This window comes from Pleurodeles waltl, chromosome 4_1, assembly GCF_031143425.1.
Source record: "Pleurodeles waltl isolate 20211129_DDA chromosome 4_1, aPleWal1.hap1.20221129, whole genome shotgun sequence".
NCBI lineage: Eukaryota > Metazoa > Chordata > Amphibia > Caudata > Salamandridae > Pleurodeles > Pleurodeles waltl.
This window is the reverse complement of record NC_090442.1, coordinates 302,568,989-302,585,959: the sequence shown is the minus strand read 5'-3', so window position 1 is coordinate 302,585,959 and position 16,971 is coordinate 302,568,989. Positions and strand designations below refer to the sequence as shown.

General features: G+C 46.8%; 1 protein-coding gene across 1 annotated transcript in view; it reads left to right on the top strand.

The window, feature by feature from the left end:
* Positions 1-16,971, top strand: part of LOC138287710 (tetraspanin-11-like) — a 1,278,137-nt gene that overhangs the window by 1,256,709 nt on the left and 4,457 nt on the right. The gene's annotated exons all lie outside the window — the stretch shown is intronic.

The window sequence follows — 16,971 nt, the reverse complement described above, 5'->3', positions numbered from 1 at the left end:
GTGACTCAGTGACTGTAAAATTAACTCATAATCTGACTCTTCATCAAGTGTTAAAGATCTCCTAAACTCTTTTGATCTCTGTTCCCTACTCTCGGAGGGACTTCTGTTTGTCATTCTGGTAGTTTTCCTTTCTTCTCTCGCGCTGTCCTGTGTAATTGCAGGAAACAACTTAATTCCCTGTAAAGTCCCGGTTCTCCAAAATATCTGATTCCTGTCCCATCTTGCTTCTGCTAGTGTCTTTTCTGCCTTTCTCATTCTCCTCTCAAACTTCTGTCGCTGTTGCTGCTACTGTCTGGCTACTAATTCCCAGATTGCTAATTCCTCAAACTGTGCTGGTCTTGGAGGAGGTTTCAAATCATATAGCACCCTCCTCAAATTCTCTAAGCTTTTCAAATTAAGTGTTCCATGGGCAGGAAATGTTAAACTCCCATCTTTTTCTGTCACTTTGCACCATTGTTTCATTCAAAGACATGGAACAGCACCCTTTTCTTCGAATACAATGTAAGCAGGTGTACATTCTGGCAGTGCAATGTCTCCTATACTTGTTGTAATATACATATCTACCCTTAGGGCACTCTTTAAAGCTTTGAAAAATGTAATTTCTGCGACCTTTATGTTATTCTAAATCAAATCAGGAAGTGACCTTCAATCCCAGAATCCTTTTCACAGACCTTCTCAACCAATTGCGCTTCACGGTTGTCCGCCAATCCGTGCGCGACCCTTCTCAATAACCAACCTATCCCAGCGTGGTTCCAATGATGTCACACTCACACGTATTACAGCTGACAAAGGGGGTCATTCTAACCCTGGCGGTCCAAGACCGCCAGGGCTAAAATGACGGGGGCACCGCCAACAGGCTGGCGGTGCCCCGCTGGGCATGGTCAGAAGTGGAAAACCGGCGGTCTCCCGCCGGTTTTCCGCTGCCCAAATGAATCCTCCATGGCGGCGCAGCAAGCTGCGCCGCCATGGAGGATTCTGACACCCCATACCGCCATCCTGTTCCTGGCGGTTCTCCCGCCAGGAACAGGATGGCGGTATGGGGTGTCGCGGGGCCCCCGTAAGAGGACCCCAAAAAGAATTTCAGTGTCTGCTTTGCAGACACTGAAATTCGCGACGGGTGCAACTGCACCCGTCGCACCTTCCCACTCCGCCGGCTCAATTCTGAGCCGGCGTCCTCGTGGGAAGGTAGTTTTACACTGGGCTGGCGGGCGGCCTTTTGGCGGTCGCCCGCCAGCCCAGTGTAAAACACAGAATACCCGCAGCGGTCTAATGACCGCGGTGCGGTATTCTGGAGGGGGGAACTCTGGCGGGCGGCCTCTGCCGCCCGCCAGGGTGAGAATCACCCCCAAAGTCTTGCGGCTTGTCCTCCTAAACTCAGATGCACACCAAACTAATGCAAAATTATTATGAGACCTAAACAAAAATAAAATCCAATTTGTCCGTTTACTACAGGTAGGGTAACACAATCGCTTCAGAAACCTTACGCGTTCTTTACTGACGGCCTTTCGCTCTAGCAGCTATTCTTTCTCAGTTTCCCTGATTCGCAAGCAAAATTTAACCCGCAAATTTTACTCTCAACTGATCATTGGGTCTGTCTTGGTGCACATAGGACTCGCCAAATCTCAGTCGAAAAATTATTTCGCTCTCTGCCTCACGCCCTGACTCATCGACCACACCCGATCGACCTATAAAACCAGACAAATTACAACAAAAAACAAGAGTCTCATACATTTTTCTATATACTCCGGAGTCTTAGACCTCGCAGGGCCCGTATGCCAGCAACCACGTGGGCAGTTTTTTAGCACAAAGCGCCACATACATGTGAAGTTTGATGACTTCCCTACTCACACTTTGGAGTATGAAAACTTCTTCAACTACTTCATTGGAATACACAAACTCCCTAAACCCACACAAACATCATAGTTCACCTGTGATTTGCATAAGCTGTGCAAGCGCAAAACCTATTCTGTTCACACTGTCATTAGAATGCCAAGAACATCCTCAAACAATCATTGGCAAGCTCCAAGGTTCTGGGAAAGTCATTCTTAGTACTTAGGGACACATTTTCTCTCCACTTTGTATCATCGAATCTGAAAATCCAAACTTTCTATGAATTCTTTTCTCTTTAGGGGACTCACTTACTTTCTCTGGGGGCAAAATGCTTTATGATGGGATCATAGGAAGACAAACCATCATACTCTGCTACAATCACTGTTCACACTTCTGACCTTATTTGGTTTCTTATCATTAGTTTATAGGGGACGCATTAGAGGTTTGATGGACCTTTTGACTGCGCTTAGAGTAGCTCCCACTATAAGACTCAGTTTCAATAAGAATCAATAGCAATACCAATCAATAACACCAATAACCTTAAAAGTCAAGAATTTCCACACACCATGACCCCTTTGGCCATGAATAACCACACCTTTATGTAAAAGTTAGAATGTATATTTCCCTATATTAACAATGCTAATATCACGTAACTTAGTCTCAAAATCAAATGATACACGTACATAAACAATACTGGTTGACCAAATCTTCTAAAGAACCTCAATTTAACCAAAACGTGGATCCCTACACATTCCAGAATTACAGTACAAATCTATAGCAAGAATAACTGCGCAATAGAAATAGCATACATTTAGATTCGGCAAAGCCATCAGCTGTTAATAATTAGCAAGCTTCATCTAACTATGGCTCTGTCAAAATCAGCGGTTGGTACCTAAAGACAAAAGCAAACAGACATAGCAATCAGTAACATAGTCTCATACCTTGCCTCAGTAAGGTTCAGTAAGCTGCAACAGTCTTTGTCAATTGGACATCGGTTCAGTCAGCATGGCATTGGGATTCAGCAATAAAGTTCAAAATAGGAAAGGTACTCCTCAGTAAAGATTTAGGGAACAATTTGCTCTCTCTGTACAATTTGGAATAAATATGTGCTGTCTCCTCTAGGTGCAGTCTGGCTAAGTTAGATTCCCTAAAACCTCTTCCCATGTTGCTATTGGTCAAAGAATCATATGTTTACGTTTAGTCCAATAATAGTAGAACCTCAAATCTAAGATATAACTAAACTGTCTTTCACATGTCGATGATTGGCTCCTCTTTTCCTGGTCTCTTCGTTGGGCTCGTCAGGTAACAACTTTGTATCGGCTTATACTCCAGTTAGTGTATCCAATGTTAGTGCCTGGGAACATCGCCTTTATACACACTGAGTTTTACAAAGTATCAATAACCAGAAGAACATATTTTAGCAAGCATTTGAAAGAATTTTAGCTACTAGCATTTGGTCAACGCAATGGAAAATTACAAATCTAATTTTCTAAGCAGCCATTTTATGATTTGTCTAAGCAATGCAACTTGACACAAGGCCGTGCAACCAGGCCCAAGACCTCGCTAATTTAAGGCCTATGATTAATAAAGCAAATACATAATACATGACCATTAATATGACATACTACTACATTAATCCAAACATGAGCACAACATTTTTTATTAATAGGCAGATAATAAAGACACTTCGTGAATATTGATGGTCACTCAAGTAGGCACATTTTCAAAGTTGTGTATTATTTCTCTATATTAACTCATTTTCTATGCAGATTTAACACTCAAAATACATGACAATTTTGATAGAAAAGAAGAAAAATAATTAAGTGAAGGTGTAAGTCATGGTGAATGAAATCATTGGAGTAGATGCCACACCACTGGGAGTCCATAGTCCGGAGTACTCCTCCCATTGTAACTGGTAGGTAGTTTAGGATCACTCAACAGAATGAATGAGGCACACAAAGGAGTTCCTTTAGGAAGTGGTCACTTGATGGCAGTGGTGGTGACTTGCCATCCGCACCTCCTGGATTCTTTGCCGGATGTCCCCGCTTGCATGGTAGGGGGGGATCTGCTGCTACAAGGGCAGTGGTGGTCTTCTGCCAGGGCCTCCCTTCAAGTGGCTGCCACCGATGAAGAAAGGCGTGGTGTTGATGTGCCAAAGGAAGGGGTAGAGCGGTGTTGTAGAGCCCTGCTCAGGGTGGTGTTAATGTCCCTCATCGCCCCTGTTAGGGAGGCCATGTTGGTATTGCGAGCCTCCCACTGTTCAGGCATATCCCTATGGATGTCCCTCTGTAACTACTTGAATTCCCAGAGTTTGATTACTACCTGCCCCATCACACCTTGAGACTCCCGATAGACCCTCAAGATGTGGCTGATGGTGTCCTGGCCAGGTGCAGCCCAAGTATGCTCACCCCACTGGCCCACAGCATCCCTCCCACACACCCTAACCCTACAGGCCTGTGCCCTTGCAATAAGGTGCCCTCTCCCACTGAGCCCTGGTCCCTCACTGTCAGAAGTGTTGCATTGCAACTCAGGATCCAGGGCGGAGAGCATGAGATGGTAGACACTGTGTTAGGGACACAGGTTGGGGACACAGGTTGGGGACTAATGGTTGCCTGTGATGTTGAGGCAACTGGGCTGGAAGGTGTTGATGTTGCCATAATTGGTGTCTGACCAGGTTGCACAGGTGGCCAGAAACGTCCTCCACGTCCAGACACCCAAGAGTATCTTCTTCACTGAGGGCTTCATCTAAGGGGGTAGCGGCACTATCTTCTGTGGCCTTTGTGTGCCCAGTGGGAGCTTGAGCTGTTGACATGGAAGATACAATGTTATTGGTTTTATTGTGACTTCTGCCTCCAACAATTTAGTGTTAGATTAAGCATAGGCTTTGTACAAAGTTATTTTGCAATTAATCTTATTGTGGCAAGTAGCCATGATATTGGTTGTACTGACCTGACATTTGTGAAGCATGCCAATTCCATCTAAGTCAAGCAGCTGCTAAAATGTGCAGATCATTAGCACTTTGGAGGATGGCCTAAGAATGCCGTCTTGCTACCAGTGCAGGGAAAATAATGGCTCAGGAAGATATGACTTTGGCCATTTTGAGGCCTCTTTGATTGCTATGCAGGCATACACAGGACTTTGTTGTATATGCGACTGCAGTTTTCATGTGGTCAGTGCATTGTGAATGTGCCTGCTGCCCATACCACTCTGCTGATGCATATTGAAGCCTTTGGGATCATTGTTTTGCACACTGGGTAAGCTGTCCTTCCTGTCCTGAATAGTTTAATCTTGAATTAGCTTGTCAAGATGGAGCTAGGTGGACAGGCACATCTCAGAGTTGAGCATGATCTGTATCTTGGTCCCTCACAGGTGAGTAAACTTCAATTGAGAGTTATCAGGCAAGGATATTTGGACAAGTGACCACTGATCTGATGTTTGGAGTTACTGAAACAGTGCCTCCGGGGAGTTGCAGTCAGGTCACTCTATACTACACACACTTGACAAATGGTATCCTCCCAGGTGAGTAAACTTCAATTAAGCATTCATAAATAGATTTGGGTAAGTGAAAATTGTGTTTGTGGTTGAAGTTAGAGACAGAGGGCCTATTGGCCTTAGCATTCCAGTTACACTCTCTACCTCCCTCCGTCATACAAATGTTATCCTCCCAGATTTGGAAGTTAAAACAGGGGCATTTGGACATGAGAACACTTGGCTTGTGTTTGGAGTTAAAGAGACAGAGCCTCCTGGTATTAGCAGTCATGTCACTCCCTCTACTTCATACTCTGATAAATGCCATCCACACATGTGAGTACACTTAATCTGTGAGTTTCTAAATAAGGGTATTTGGAGAACTCAACACTGGATTGGTGTTTTGAGTTAGTGAAACAGTGTCTCCAGCCCTTAGCAGTCACTCTCTGTACTACACACTATACAAATATCATCGTCCCAGGTGAGTACACTACAATTGAGAGTTAAGACACAGGCGTCTTTGGACAAGTGAACTCTGGGCTAATGTTTGGAGTTACAGAAACAAGGCCTGCTGGGAGTTGCAGCCATGTCATTCTCTCTAGTACAGACATTATACAAATGTTATCCTCCCAGGTGAGTACACTTCATTTGTGAGTTACCAAACAGAAGGCTTTGGAATAGAGGGCACTGGTCTGCTGAGTGAAGTAATAGTGATGGACCTCCATGTCCTGAGCAGTCATGTCGGTCCCTCTACTACACACACTACACAAATGTTGTCCTCCTAGCTGAGTAAACTTACATTAAGGGTTGCCAAACAGGGGTCTTTTGACAAATGAACACTGTTCTGGTGTTTTGGCCTGCTGAAACAGTGCCTCCTGAGATTTTCAGTCCGGTTATGCCATCTAGTTCACACACTTTTCCAATGTTCTCCCCTCAGGTGAGTAAACTTCATTTGTGAGTTGACAAACAGAGGTATGTGGGCAAGTGACCACTATAATGGTGTTTGGAGTCAGATAAACATGATCTGCTGGGAGCTGGAGTCATGCCAGTCCCTGTACTAGACACACTTTACATATATTGTCCCCCAGGTGAGTACACTTCATGTGTGAGTTACCAGACAGGAGTCTTTGGAGGAGGGGACACTGGACTGGTGTTTGGAGTGACAGTAACATAGTCTCCTGGGAGTTGCAGTCATGTACTTACACATACTATACGAATGTCATCCTCCCAGGGGAGTACACTTCAATTGACAGTTAAGACACAGGGGTGTTTGAACAAGATGTGGCATACTCTCAGGTGAGTGAAGAGCATTGGAGAAATTACAAACAGGTGTATTTGGCTAAGTGAACCCTATGCTGGTGTTTGGAGTTACAGACACAGGGTCTGCTGGGAGTTGTAGTCATATAACTCCCTGTACAACACACAATATACAAATGTTATCCTCCCATGTGAGTCCACTTTAATTGAGAGATCTCAAACAAGGGTATTTGGAGAAGAGAATACTGGGCTGATGGTTGTTTTTACAGACACAGGGTCTTCCTAGCCTTAGTAGTCATGTCACTCCCTCTAGTTCCCACATTTGACAAATGGTAACTTAAATTGTGAGTTGTCAGGCACTGGTCTTTAGACTAGTGAACACTGTTCTGGTGTTTGGATTTGATGAAACAGTGCCTCCTGTGAGTTGCTGTCAGGTCACTCTCTCCAGTGCACACACTTGACCATAGTTCTGGTGTTTATAGTTATAGAAATTGTGCCTGCTGGGAGTTGTAATCATGTCAGTGCCTGTATTACACACACTTTCCCCAGGTGTGTACACTTAAATGGATAGGTACCAAACAGGGGTATTTGGAGAAGTGACCACTGGTCTGGTGCATGGAGTTAAGAACAGTGCCTGCTGGGAGTTGTAGTCCTGTCAGTCCCTGCACTACACACACTATACAAATGTCATCTCCCCAAGTGAGTACACTTCAAATGTGATTTGGCAAATAGAGGTCTTGGCTGTAGTGGACCCTGGACTGTTAAGTGGAGTGACAGTAAAAGTGGCAAAAGCTGAGCTTTGAGCATGCATGACATAGCATTTTGGTGACATTTTTAGTGTTGTGACTTTCAGGACTATATTCCCCCAGGTATTCCTGTCAAGCCCTCAGGATGCAGGATGGCCAAGACCTTCTTTTCCCAATTGTATTGGGGTACTGGGAGGGCCACCACCAATTTTCTCTGCCTGCAGCTGATGCCTGGAAACCAGGGAACTGACCTTGCCTCTGAGGTCGTTCCACCTCTTCCTAATGTCCTCCCTTGTGCGCAGGATGGTGCCTACAACATTGACCCTGTCAATGATCCTGACCCACATTTCCATTTTCCTACTGAGAGGCGTATGTTGGACTTGTTCTCCAAAAACACATGGAAAGAGTATGAGGGAGACAAAGAAAACTAGGAGGAACACAGCCGTACTAAGCTCCCTATAAATATAACCATAAATCACACAAAGGAGCACGGGGTTCTCTAATAAATCAAAGAGTAAACGTCAGGGGTACAATTTGTGCCCTTGATTACTTGAGATCCTTATTAGAACGATAAGGTCAGTATGAGGTCAGTGAATTGCTGTGGAGTATTGGAAGGACACGGGGAATTCCCTTTACGGACTAGGTGGTCTCACACACTATATAGTGTCATGCTTCATCATTTGACCACCTAGTCCCACCCAGGTAGGACAGTGCCACCTGGGGGGACTCAACCTCACTATTAAAAGAACAGGAGGGAGTGCGTAAATAAATTCTTGGTCTGGAAAGATCGGGATCCAGCTAATCTAGGGGAAATAAAAACACCTAACCAGCCACCTGTATGAAGTTACAATTTAATAATGGTGTCTGTTTGGTGTGGTTAAAAACATAAAGTGGGACACCTACGTGAGAACAAGGACTCACAGGGTCACCTAGCTAAAAAACGGTAGCTAACATGTTTCTGCCCTTAATAGTGAGCCAAGGAAGGTCTCGGGGCATTCATCAGCGCCTCGGATCCCTAAGACTCAAAATTAGAGTTAAAGAAACTCTTCTCAATTAGTGAAAAGTGTAAGATGTAAAGTAGAAGGCCTACCTTACCCACGGGTTTACCTTGAGGTGGCCCTATCCCTAGAGGCTAGTGGTCTCTGGTATCCAGGAGGGGGAGTGTCCCCTTATTGTCAAACATCAATGGGCACTGTCCTACCCGGGTGGGACTAGGTGGTCAAATGATGAAGCATGACACTATATAGTGTGTGAGACCACCTAGTCCGTAAAGGGACTTGTTCTCCAAACAATTGTACCTCTACTCTTATGATTTCATCCACCATCACTTCTAACTCATTGTGGTGTGACCCTCTCCCGCCCCGTGATCTTGCCTGATGCTCCGGAGAGGGATCTTTCATTGGGGTCTCTGTCGTGATGCCTGGAAGAAAAAAAGAGAAGAAGTACAATGAGGGAAAGACTGATCCTAACACAGGATGTTGTTTTCCAGACAGGAAAACAGCAAGGCGATAGTCCGTAAGAGGGTATCACCAGCCTGGAGGTAGAGACTAGATAAAGAAAGCGGACAGGAGACGCAAGAGAGGAGGAACAAGGACAAAAAGCAGAAAAACGGAGAGGAGGAGGAGAAGGCGAGGAACCAGGACAAGAAGCAGATGGACGGAGAGGAGGAGAAGAAGGTGAGGAACATGGACGAGAAGCAGACGGATGGAAAGAGGGGGAAGAAGATGAAGATTGGGATGAGTGAATTGAGGCCGAGTCCTGGGACTCTGCCAGAGACACCATAACACCCGCCACTACTCCAGAGAGTTGTGGTATCTGCGGTGAGTGGAAAGGGACATAATAGAATCGGGGGAGAAAGAAAATAATTATTGTCTGTGGATACTCTATGAAGGTTTTAAGGGATTTAGATAAGTGAAAGACCACTACACTAAATCACCAGGGACATTTCAAAGTTTTTGCCAATAACGCTAGACAGCAGTATAACCACAAAATGCTGCGCCTTAAGAGAGGAAAACAAGAGTAAGGCGGGTCTAACGGTGGATGAATTTGTTTTTCTCTTAGCTACTTTTTTTGTTTTGGACCAATTCCAATTGGAATTTGTTATTTTTTCGGGATGTTATTTTGTTTTCACCTGCATTGGGTATGCTAGGGGCACTACCCACATGGTGCTGAACAGCTGGTGTCTGGTAGAGGAGAAACTCCTGTTATACCTTCAGTGGATACTCCCTCTTTTTCCTGAGAGCCTTCAGCGGCAGTCATCACTCCAAAAACTCCACATCTGTGAGAAACAGAAAAAAGCATAGAGGTCAATAAAAAAATAGACACAATTTCTTAACACACAAAGCCTCTGAAGTTTTATTTCCAACCCAGTCTCCCACACTCATCTACTAAAAAACAGACAAAAAAAAACAACAGGTAATAGTGACTTCCTAAACAGGGGAATTACCAAAGGGTGTGACTGGACAAAACTGTGTGCAGGGTATTGTATGGAATGGTGAAAAAGGTGGTGCCTAGTTTCTGTACTGTGTGGAAAAAAGTTGCTCTAGTTTCTGTGTGTTGGAGCGTAAATGCAAAACATTGTGATGTGTGAAGGGGTGTGTGGCAATGTGTGTGAGCTGTGTTGTTTTTTTTTAAATTCATCCAGTGTGCAGTTGTGTATTACTTTGATAACCGCGGACCCGTGTGGTTCGGACGGCCATGGGGGTCCGCCATGGCGACTGTGTGCTTGTCATACTGTCAGTGGGTGGTCGCGGTGCTGACAGCGCTGGAGGTCGGACCACCTATCTCCAGGCCACCTCGCTGCTTTTTGTGGTTGGTGGTCAGCGGTCCTGCCTGTGTAACTCGTAATAGGGCGGTCTGAAAGTTTTTTAGGACTGCCAACATGGCGGCCTGGCAATCCAACCGGCAGAGTCATAATGGGGTCCTTAGTCAGGGTTTTAGCTAACTCTTTGTCTTTTAAAAGAGATTTAAGGGAGGCTTTTGAGTACTTTCAACGTGATATGGACCTACTTAGAACACGGTCCCCTTAGTACATGGTCCCCAGGGAACCTTTGATTGTTTTTTTAAACTCAGGATAACATTTTCTCAGGATGTAGAGCACTGAGCTAAGTTGAAAATTAGTAAAAGTATGGATTTGTCTTTTGGCTAGGTGCAACCTTTTCTTTCCTTTCGAATCTCACATAATGTCAGATGTTCCTCTGCACATAAAATCTTCCTTTAAAAACCCTGACCGTGGGATGGAGGTGTAGTCTCTCAGACTCTCCTTCTTCCAGTCTTTGTCAAGTAGGAACTCAGAACTTGTTCCACGTGCTACATCTGTGCCCAGTATTTTGGGAGTCAAGATTACGATTATGAAATCCATTATTCATTCACTTTAGTATCGATATGGATTATGAATTGATTTTTATTTATTTTTCATTTAGTTAGCTTTCTTATAGAGTGTGAGATTATCTGAAGGTGTCCTGCTGCTGAAGATGAAAGTATCCCTGTACTAAGAATTATTGAAATAAGTAGGCTTTTACTGACATAGGGAATCCTAAAAGATTGGGCTCGGAATGTAACTCAAATGGGAGATTGTTCCATGTCTGTGCTGAAACCACTGAGAAGGTTTGTCCACCAAGCCTGGCCATACGAAATCTGGCCATGATGACGACATTAGAAAGAGCAAAACATAACCGTGTAGGAGGGGTACATCCTTTGAACGTAGAGGAAATTTAATTAGTGTAATGGACAAGGAAGAAGATCGTAAAGCTGCTTCTTTTCTGTACTGGGAGTCAGTGACTTTAATATGTGTGGAAATATTGTCAAATATGCAAAGGCCCAGAACCAATTTTGCTGCAGCATTCTGAATTAGTTTCAATCTGTGTATTATATAAAATGGGAGACCAATAAACAGGGTATTTCAGTAATCCAGTCTATTAATAATCAGTGAGTTTATCAGTAGCTGCCTTGATGTCTGAGGAATGAAATGTCGAACCTTTTTTTTAGTACTTTCATAATCAAGCAGGAGATCATGAGTTTTCTAACATGGGGTATAAATGACATTCTGGAACCATACATGACTCCAACATTGCAGGTATTATCTGTCAGGGTGGGACAAGTACCCAGCGACTGAGGCCTTCGTGAAGGCGACCAGCAAGAAGAGTTGCCAGACACAAGACTTCAGTTTTATTAGAATTCCGAACGAACAAGTTTCTTTTAAAGTATTTACATTTTTTCCAAGTTTTTCTTCGCTGTCTTGAAGAGACAACATTATTGACAAAATAGATTGTCGACCTCAGTCAAGGTCGAAATCAATTTGAAAATAAACTTGAAAGATAGGTTGTGAGAATTTTATAGCCTGTGGTACACTGGATGCAAGTCAGTCCACAACCCTGTTAGATCTCAGCAGCTTGTACCTGCCAGAGCTTAAAAGGGTAAAAAGGGCCAGTGGTGACTTGAACAGGAGGGTGGATGTTGGTTTGGGATGTTCCCAAATACACACACCAGTCTCCAGTAAAGGGAAAACTCATAATTGGTGATATTTTTCACGGCCCCTAATTTCTTGACCTTGTGGTGTTATTCTTTATCAGGTGCAATATGTAATGTGGGGCCCTAGGCCCTCATGCTGGTAAGTAAGGGGACGCAGACACGGTGGTAGGGTGGTATTAAACTGGCCTCAGGCACGTGCGCCCGGCCCCTTTTATTGGCAGGGTCACTTGACTGGTGACGCCTGTGTTGGGTGGGTGTATGTTACATACGTAAGACCAGCCCTCAGCAGAGTGGCTGGCAGAAAGACTAGAATGAGTCCAGCTGGACTCTACATCCCTCCCAAACTTTATTGAGGAACCAAACAAAAGTCCAACCTGTAAAAGAAGCAATAACAAAGCACCACAATCAGTCTCTCGGCCTCGAAAAGGCAGACTGCAGAATTGCAGTGGACATGGTGCAGCTGGGAGCACCCGGACACCTCCGCACGAGTCCATAATTTAACCAGGTACAGCTGGGCACGAACACTGTGTGGATGAAGTCCAGATACTTCAGTTGCTTGTCCACGACCTCACAGTTCGCTGGATATTGTTGATCGGGTCCTGCCTGGGCTCATGTGGTCAAAGTCTATTTACAGTTTCTGATGCGGGTGCATCTGGAGCAGTGGGGAGTCCACTGTACACAGTTCTGGACGGCATTCTGACTCTGGAGATTGTCTACCTCCTAAGACTGCAGATGACGTGATGGCCTGGGGCGCCTGGGAGTCCAGCGGCAGAGCAGCGGCAGAGCAGCGGCAGTCTTCCCTCTCGTGCCAGACCTCCATCAAGCAGGAGTCTCCTCGAGGCCCTTTCATGGGCTTCCACGGGACTGTGTGGACTGTGCTTGCCTATCTCAGGCCCAGCAAAGACGTCTCAGGGGAACAGCCTACAGGACCACATCCTAGTCTCGCATGGAGCCACAAGGGTTGTTGATGCAGGGTCCGCTTGCTCGAGCCATCCGGATTCAGGTGCTCTGGCCACGGTGCAAAGTCTTCAGGTGACCAGTCTCTCGATATGAGACCTCCGTGCTTCCGGATGCCTGACGTGGAGCTGTCTCAGATGCATTCTCTCTCAGCGATATTCCGCTCTCACAGGAATTTGTTGGAGGCCCTTGTCCCTGGATTGCGGCGGGACTGCGTGGGCTGTGCGGGCCAACGTTGGCCACGCCAAAGGAGTCTCTCTGAACTCCCAACAGGGCCACGTCCTAGTCTTGCGCAACCCCAAGGGTGGATGGTCCAAATGATCTGGTCTGCTCTCACCGGCAGGCGTCTGGTTCACAGAGCTCATGGCAAGTGTTCAGATGATAAGTTTCTACGTTGCCAGACATGCCTTGTCAGCATCGGTTCTTGTTGCTGACTGTCTCCACTCAGGTGGTGCTGTGCTCCTCCTTCGATGATTGGGCGATGCACCTCATCATGATGATGCTGTTTTTTTTTTCATCTTTTTGCAGATCAAACAGGTGGCGGCGGCTTCGTCAGCGGAAGGACCACTTGATGGACATAGTGGCCACGGCAGGTCTTGTGTGGCCTGTGCAGTCGGCATCAGGGATGCCATCACAGCCAAGCAGCCGGTGACAGGTGACAGGTCGGTTGTACTGGGAAGCGTGGGGGACCACCAGCATCGCTGTCTTCAGTGACGTCTGCTCACCCCGGTGACTGTCTTGTACTGATGGGTACCTCCTCATCTGCTTGCACGAGTCCTCAGTTGTGTCACTCTACTTCCGTCCACTTTCACACCTGCGATGTAGTTGATCTGTGGTGTGACCGGTCTGTCACACTCCTCTCCTCATTTCTTGTTGGCATCGTGCCACTCTCTCTTCTCCTTGGTGTGGCGTCGTGCCACAGGTCACATGTTGCGGCACATGGACCTTGCGCTGCACCTCTGCTGGTACATCTTCCTCTTTGTCCTAGACGTGGCGTTGTGCCACGGGTCGCATGCTGCTTCACACGGACCTCTCACTGCACCTTCGCTGGTGCATATTCCTCTTCGTCCTCGATGTGGCGTTGTGCCACAGGTCGCATGCTGCTTCACACGGACCTATCACTGCACCTTCGCTGGTGCATCTTCCTCTTCGTCCTCGATGTGGCGTTGTGCCACAGGTCGCATGCTGCATCACATGGACCTATCACTGCACCTCCTCTGGTGCATCTTGCTCGGTCGCAGCCTCTCACAGGCTGAGCCCTGCGGGTAGGACATGATCTGCTCTTCAGGCAGACCTCTCCCGGTCTGGTCCGTTCCCGGATCCTCTTGGTGGACCTCTCTCTGGCAGGAGGGTCCCCGCTCTCTTCCTCCTTCTCTTCACTCGAGGGCGCCACTCTTGCTCCTCGAGGCTGCGCTGTTTCGGCGCTCACTCCTGCCATCTGCTCTGGCAGGGTCAGTCAGTTCAGATGACCTGCTCACTGATGGGCCAACAGTGGCCATCTTCCGTCGCTGCGCGGCCAGCTGACATGGCCTCTTGTCCTGTGCAATTTTGTTTATTTTCTATCTTCTCTCTCCTCTTTTTTCTTATTCTGTCTAAAAAAAATTTTCTCAACCTGCACAGCCTCGTTTGAAGAGGCGTGTAGAGGGCTCAGTCAGCGTGGGGGTGTGGGGGCTCCGGGCACTGTTTGTTTTTCTATCTAGGTGCGTGTGAGCACCTCTCTTCTTATAAGTTTGTTGGAGGTGGGGGCGGCCTTGGGCACCTGTTGCTTTGGTGCGTGGATGCACCATTTTATTTCTAGTTCGTATCGGTGCGTGTCTGCACCTCATGGTTGAATTCCTGCCGGGACAAAAGGGGGGCAGCCCCTGGGCATTTTCGTTTCGTTTGTGGTGCATGCCAGCACCATCGGGGACCTTACATTGCGGCTGCAGCAGTCCTCCGTGCTGCGGCCGTTTTCCGGCATTTTTGTGGTGGGGGCGGCCCTGGGCATTTTCTTAGGTGCGCGAGAGCACCATTCTTCAAATGAAAAGGGGCGACCGGCCCCGGCCACACTTTGGCACCTTCTCATGGTGCACGGCGCGCGACAGCGCCACTTTAAAAGTAAAAGGGGGAAGCGCCCCGGTAATTTTCTTTTTTTTTTTCCTCGGTGCCGATCGCACCATGTTAATCACACGCGGCCGCAGATGCAGCTGCATGACATGCTGCGGACCTCCTTCTTTTCCTGGGGCGACCGGCCCCGGCCACTTTTGCCACTTTCTCTTCACTTTTTTTTCACGGCGCGCAACAGCGCCTTTTGCCCATCTACTGAGCGGACCCCGCAGCCCTGCGGGCGCGCTCTATCCGACTCTGGGGGGGGCAGGCTCAGGTCAATTTCTTCGGAGGGGGCCTCACAGCGCTTTACTTATCTTCCGCAACGCAGCCGTTTTGGTAGCGCTGCAGGACGCTGTCATCGACAGCACTCACCCCCTTCTTTGGCACCAATGGAGCTGGGGCTGCGACGGCCTCACTTCTCCTCTTTCCTCCACCGATTAGGTTCACGTCTGCAACCACGTGGGGTTGCAGATCCCACTCGTCGCCAATGTAATGTGGGGCCCTAGGCCCTCATGCTGGTAAGTAAGGGGACGCAGACACGGTGGTAGGGTGGTATTAAACTGGCCTCAGGCACGTGCGCACGGCCCCTTTTATTGGCAGGGTCACCTGACTGGTGACGCCTGTGTTGGGTGGGTGTATGTTACATACGTAAGACCAGCCCTCAGCAGAGTGGCTGGCAGAAAGACTAGAATGAGTCCAGCTGGACTCTACACAATAAATACTGAAGGCCTCATTACGAGTTTGGCGGAGGGGATAACTTCCTCACAAACATGACAGATAGCCCGTCCGCCGTAATACAAGTTTCATAGGATATAAAGGAACTTCTAATACGCCAAGCAGGGTATCCGTCAGGTCTGTAATGGAGTAATCCCCTCCATCAAACTCGTAATGAGGCCCTGAATTCTTCACCGGGACACTTGTAATTAGGCTCTGTTTCTGTAGATAGAACGTTACTATTATTTAGGGTAATATTGTTCTCAGTCACTTTTTTGCATGCAATTTGAGCCGTATATTCTACTTTATTTCTATTATGAAATAATACACGGTTTAAAAATTCAGCTGTGTGCAGCTTTATAGTATTGTACATGCATTCAAAGGAAAATGTGCTTCCCCAATGCAGGAATATTCTCCACAAACAAAGAACAGCCACACAAGCAAAAAAGCCGTAGTTGCTTACCTGCAACAAGGAGAGCGAAACATCGGCACCAGGATCAGCAACAACTGAAAACAAAACTTTGCACATGGACACAGACAGCATGCAAACTCCAGCCCGACCAAGCACGCGTAAAGCCTCGGAAAAGGAGTTCAAAATCTGTGTTCTCGGAGACTAGCCTGCCAGCAGGTCTGCTGTATTAACCAGACCACAAAGGAGAGAAAAAGGGGATACACTCCCCAAAATAGTAGCAAGCAGTCAACGAACCAGAAGTTAGTCCAATGAATGTGTCTCTAAGGTATGCAGCAACGAGGGATGCATAAATCTCCTTTAGACCTGGATTACTTACAGAAATTCCAGATGGAAGGCGCTCACACAGAGTGTGTCTGGTTGCCTAGAGCCCAACAAAAACAGTACACCCTTCACGGGAGTAGGACGCGCAGGCCTAGCAGGGTGCTCATATCCTGAATCTTATGTTTTCAATTGGAGAAGGGGAAAACAGGAGTATTTTGGAAATGCCGGCCCTTTGATGCACACAGGGCATTTTCAGAACATTCCTGGAGGTGCCCAATCTTTGGGAAGTGAAATTATGCCACGGGTAATGAGTGAGAGGAAAGGGGAGACGGAAAGGTAAATTCCTCTTTATCTCAATCTACAGCAGCTGGCATCTCTCTTCCGCAGTGTGAGCTCTTCTCTTCACTGTCCAGGATGTACATTGTTTAACAGGTTGCACCAGCAATTCCTGAGAACAACGGTTACTGCCCATACAGATATCTGTTGCTGAACATTTGTGCCTGACAGAATTTCAACCACTGGCGCAGCTCATCAGCTTTATCAACCAAGGAGCTACTCGTTAACATCAGCTATTGATGCAGACCGGACTCAGGGGCCTGAGCTGCAGAGAAGAGCGCGTGAGGTAGCACGTGACCGTAATTAGGTTAATGTCTGAATCCAGGGTAAGTAACGCCTTTGACAGATGAACGTGCCTGGTCATTACTTGCC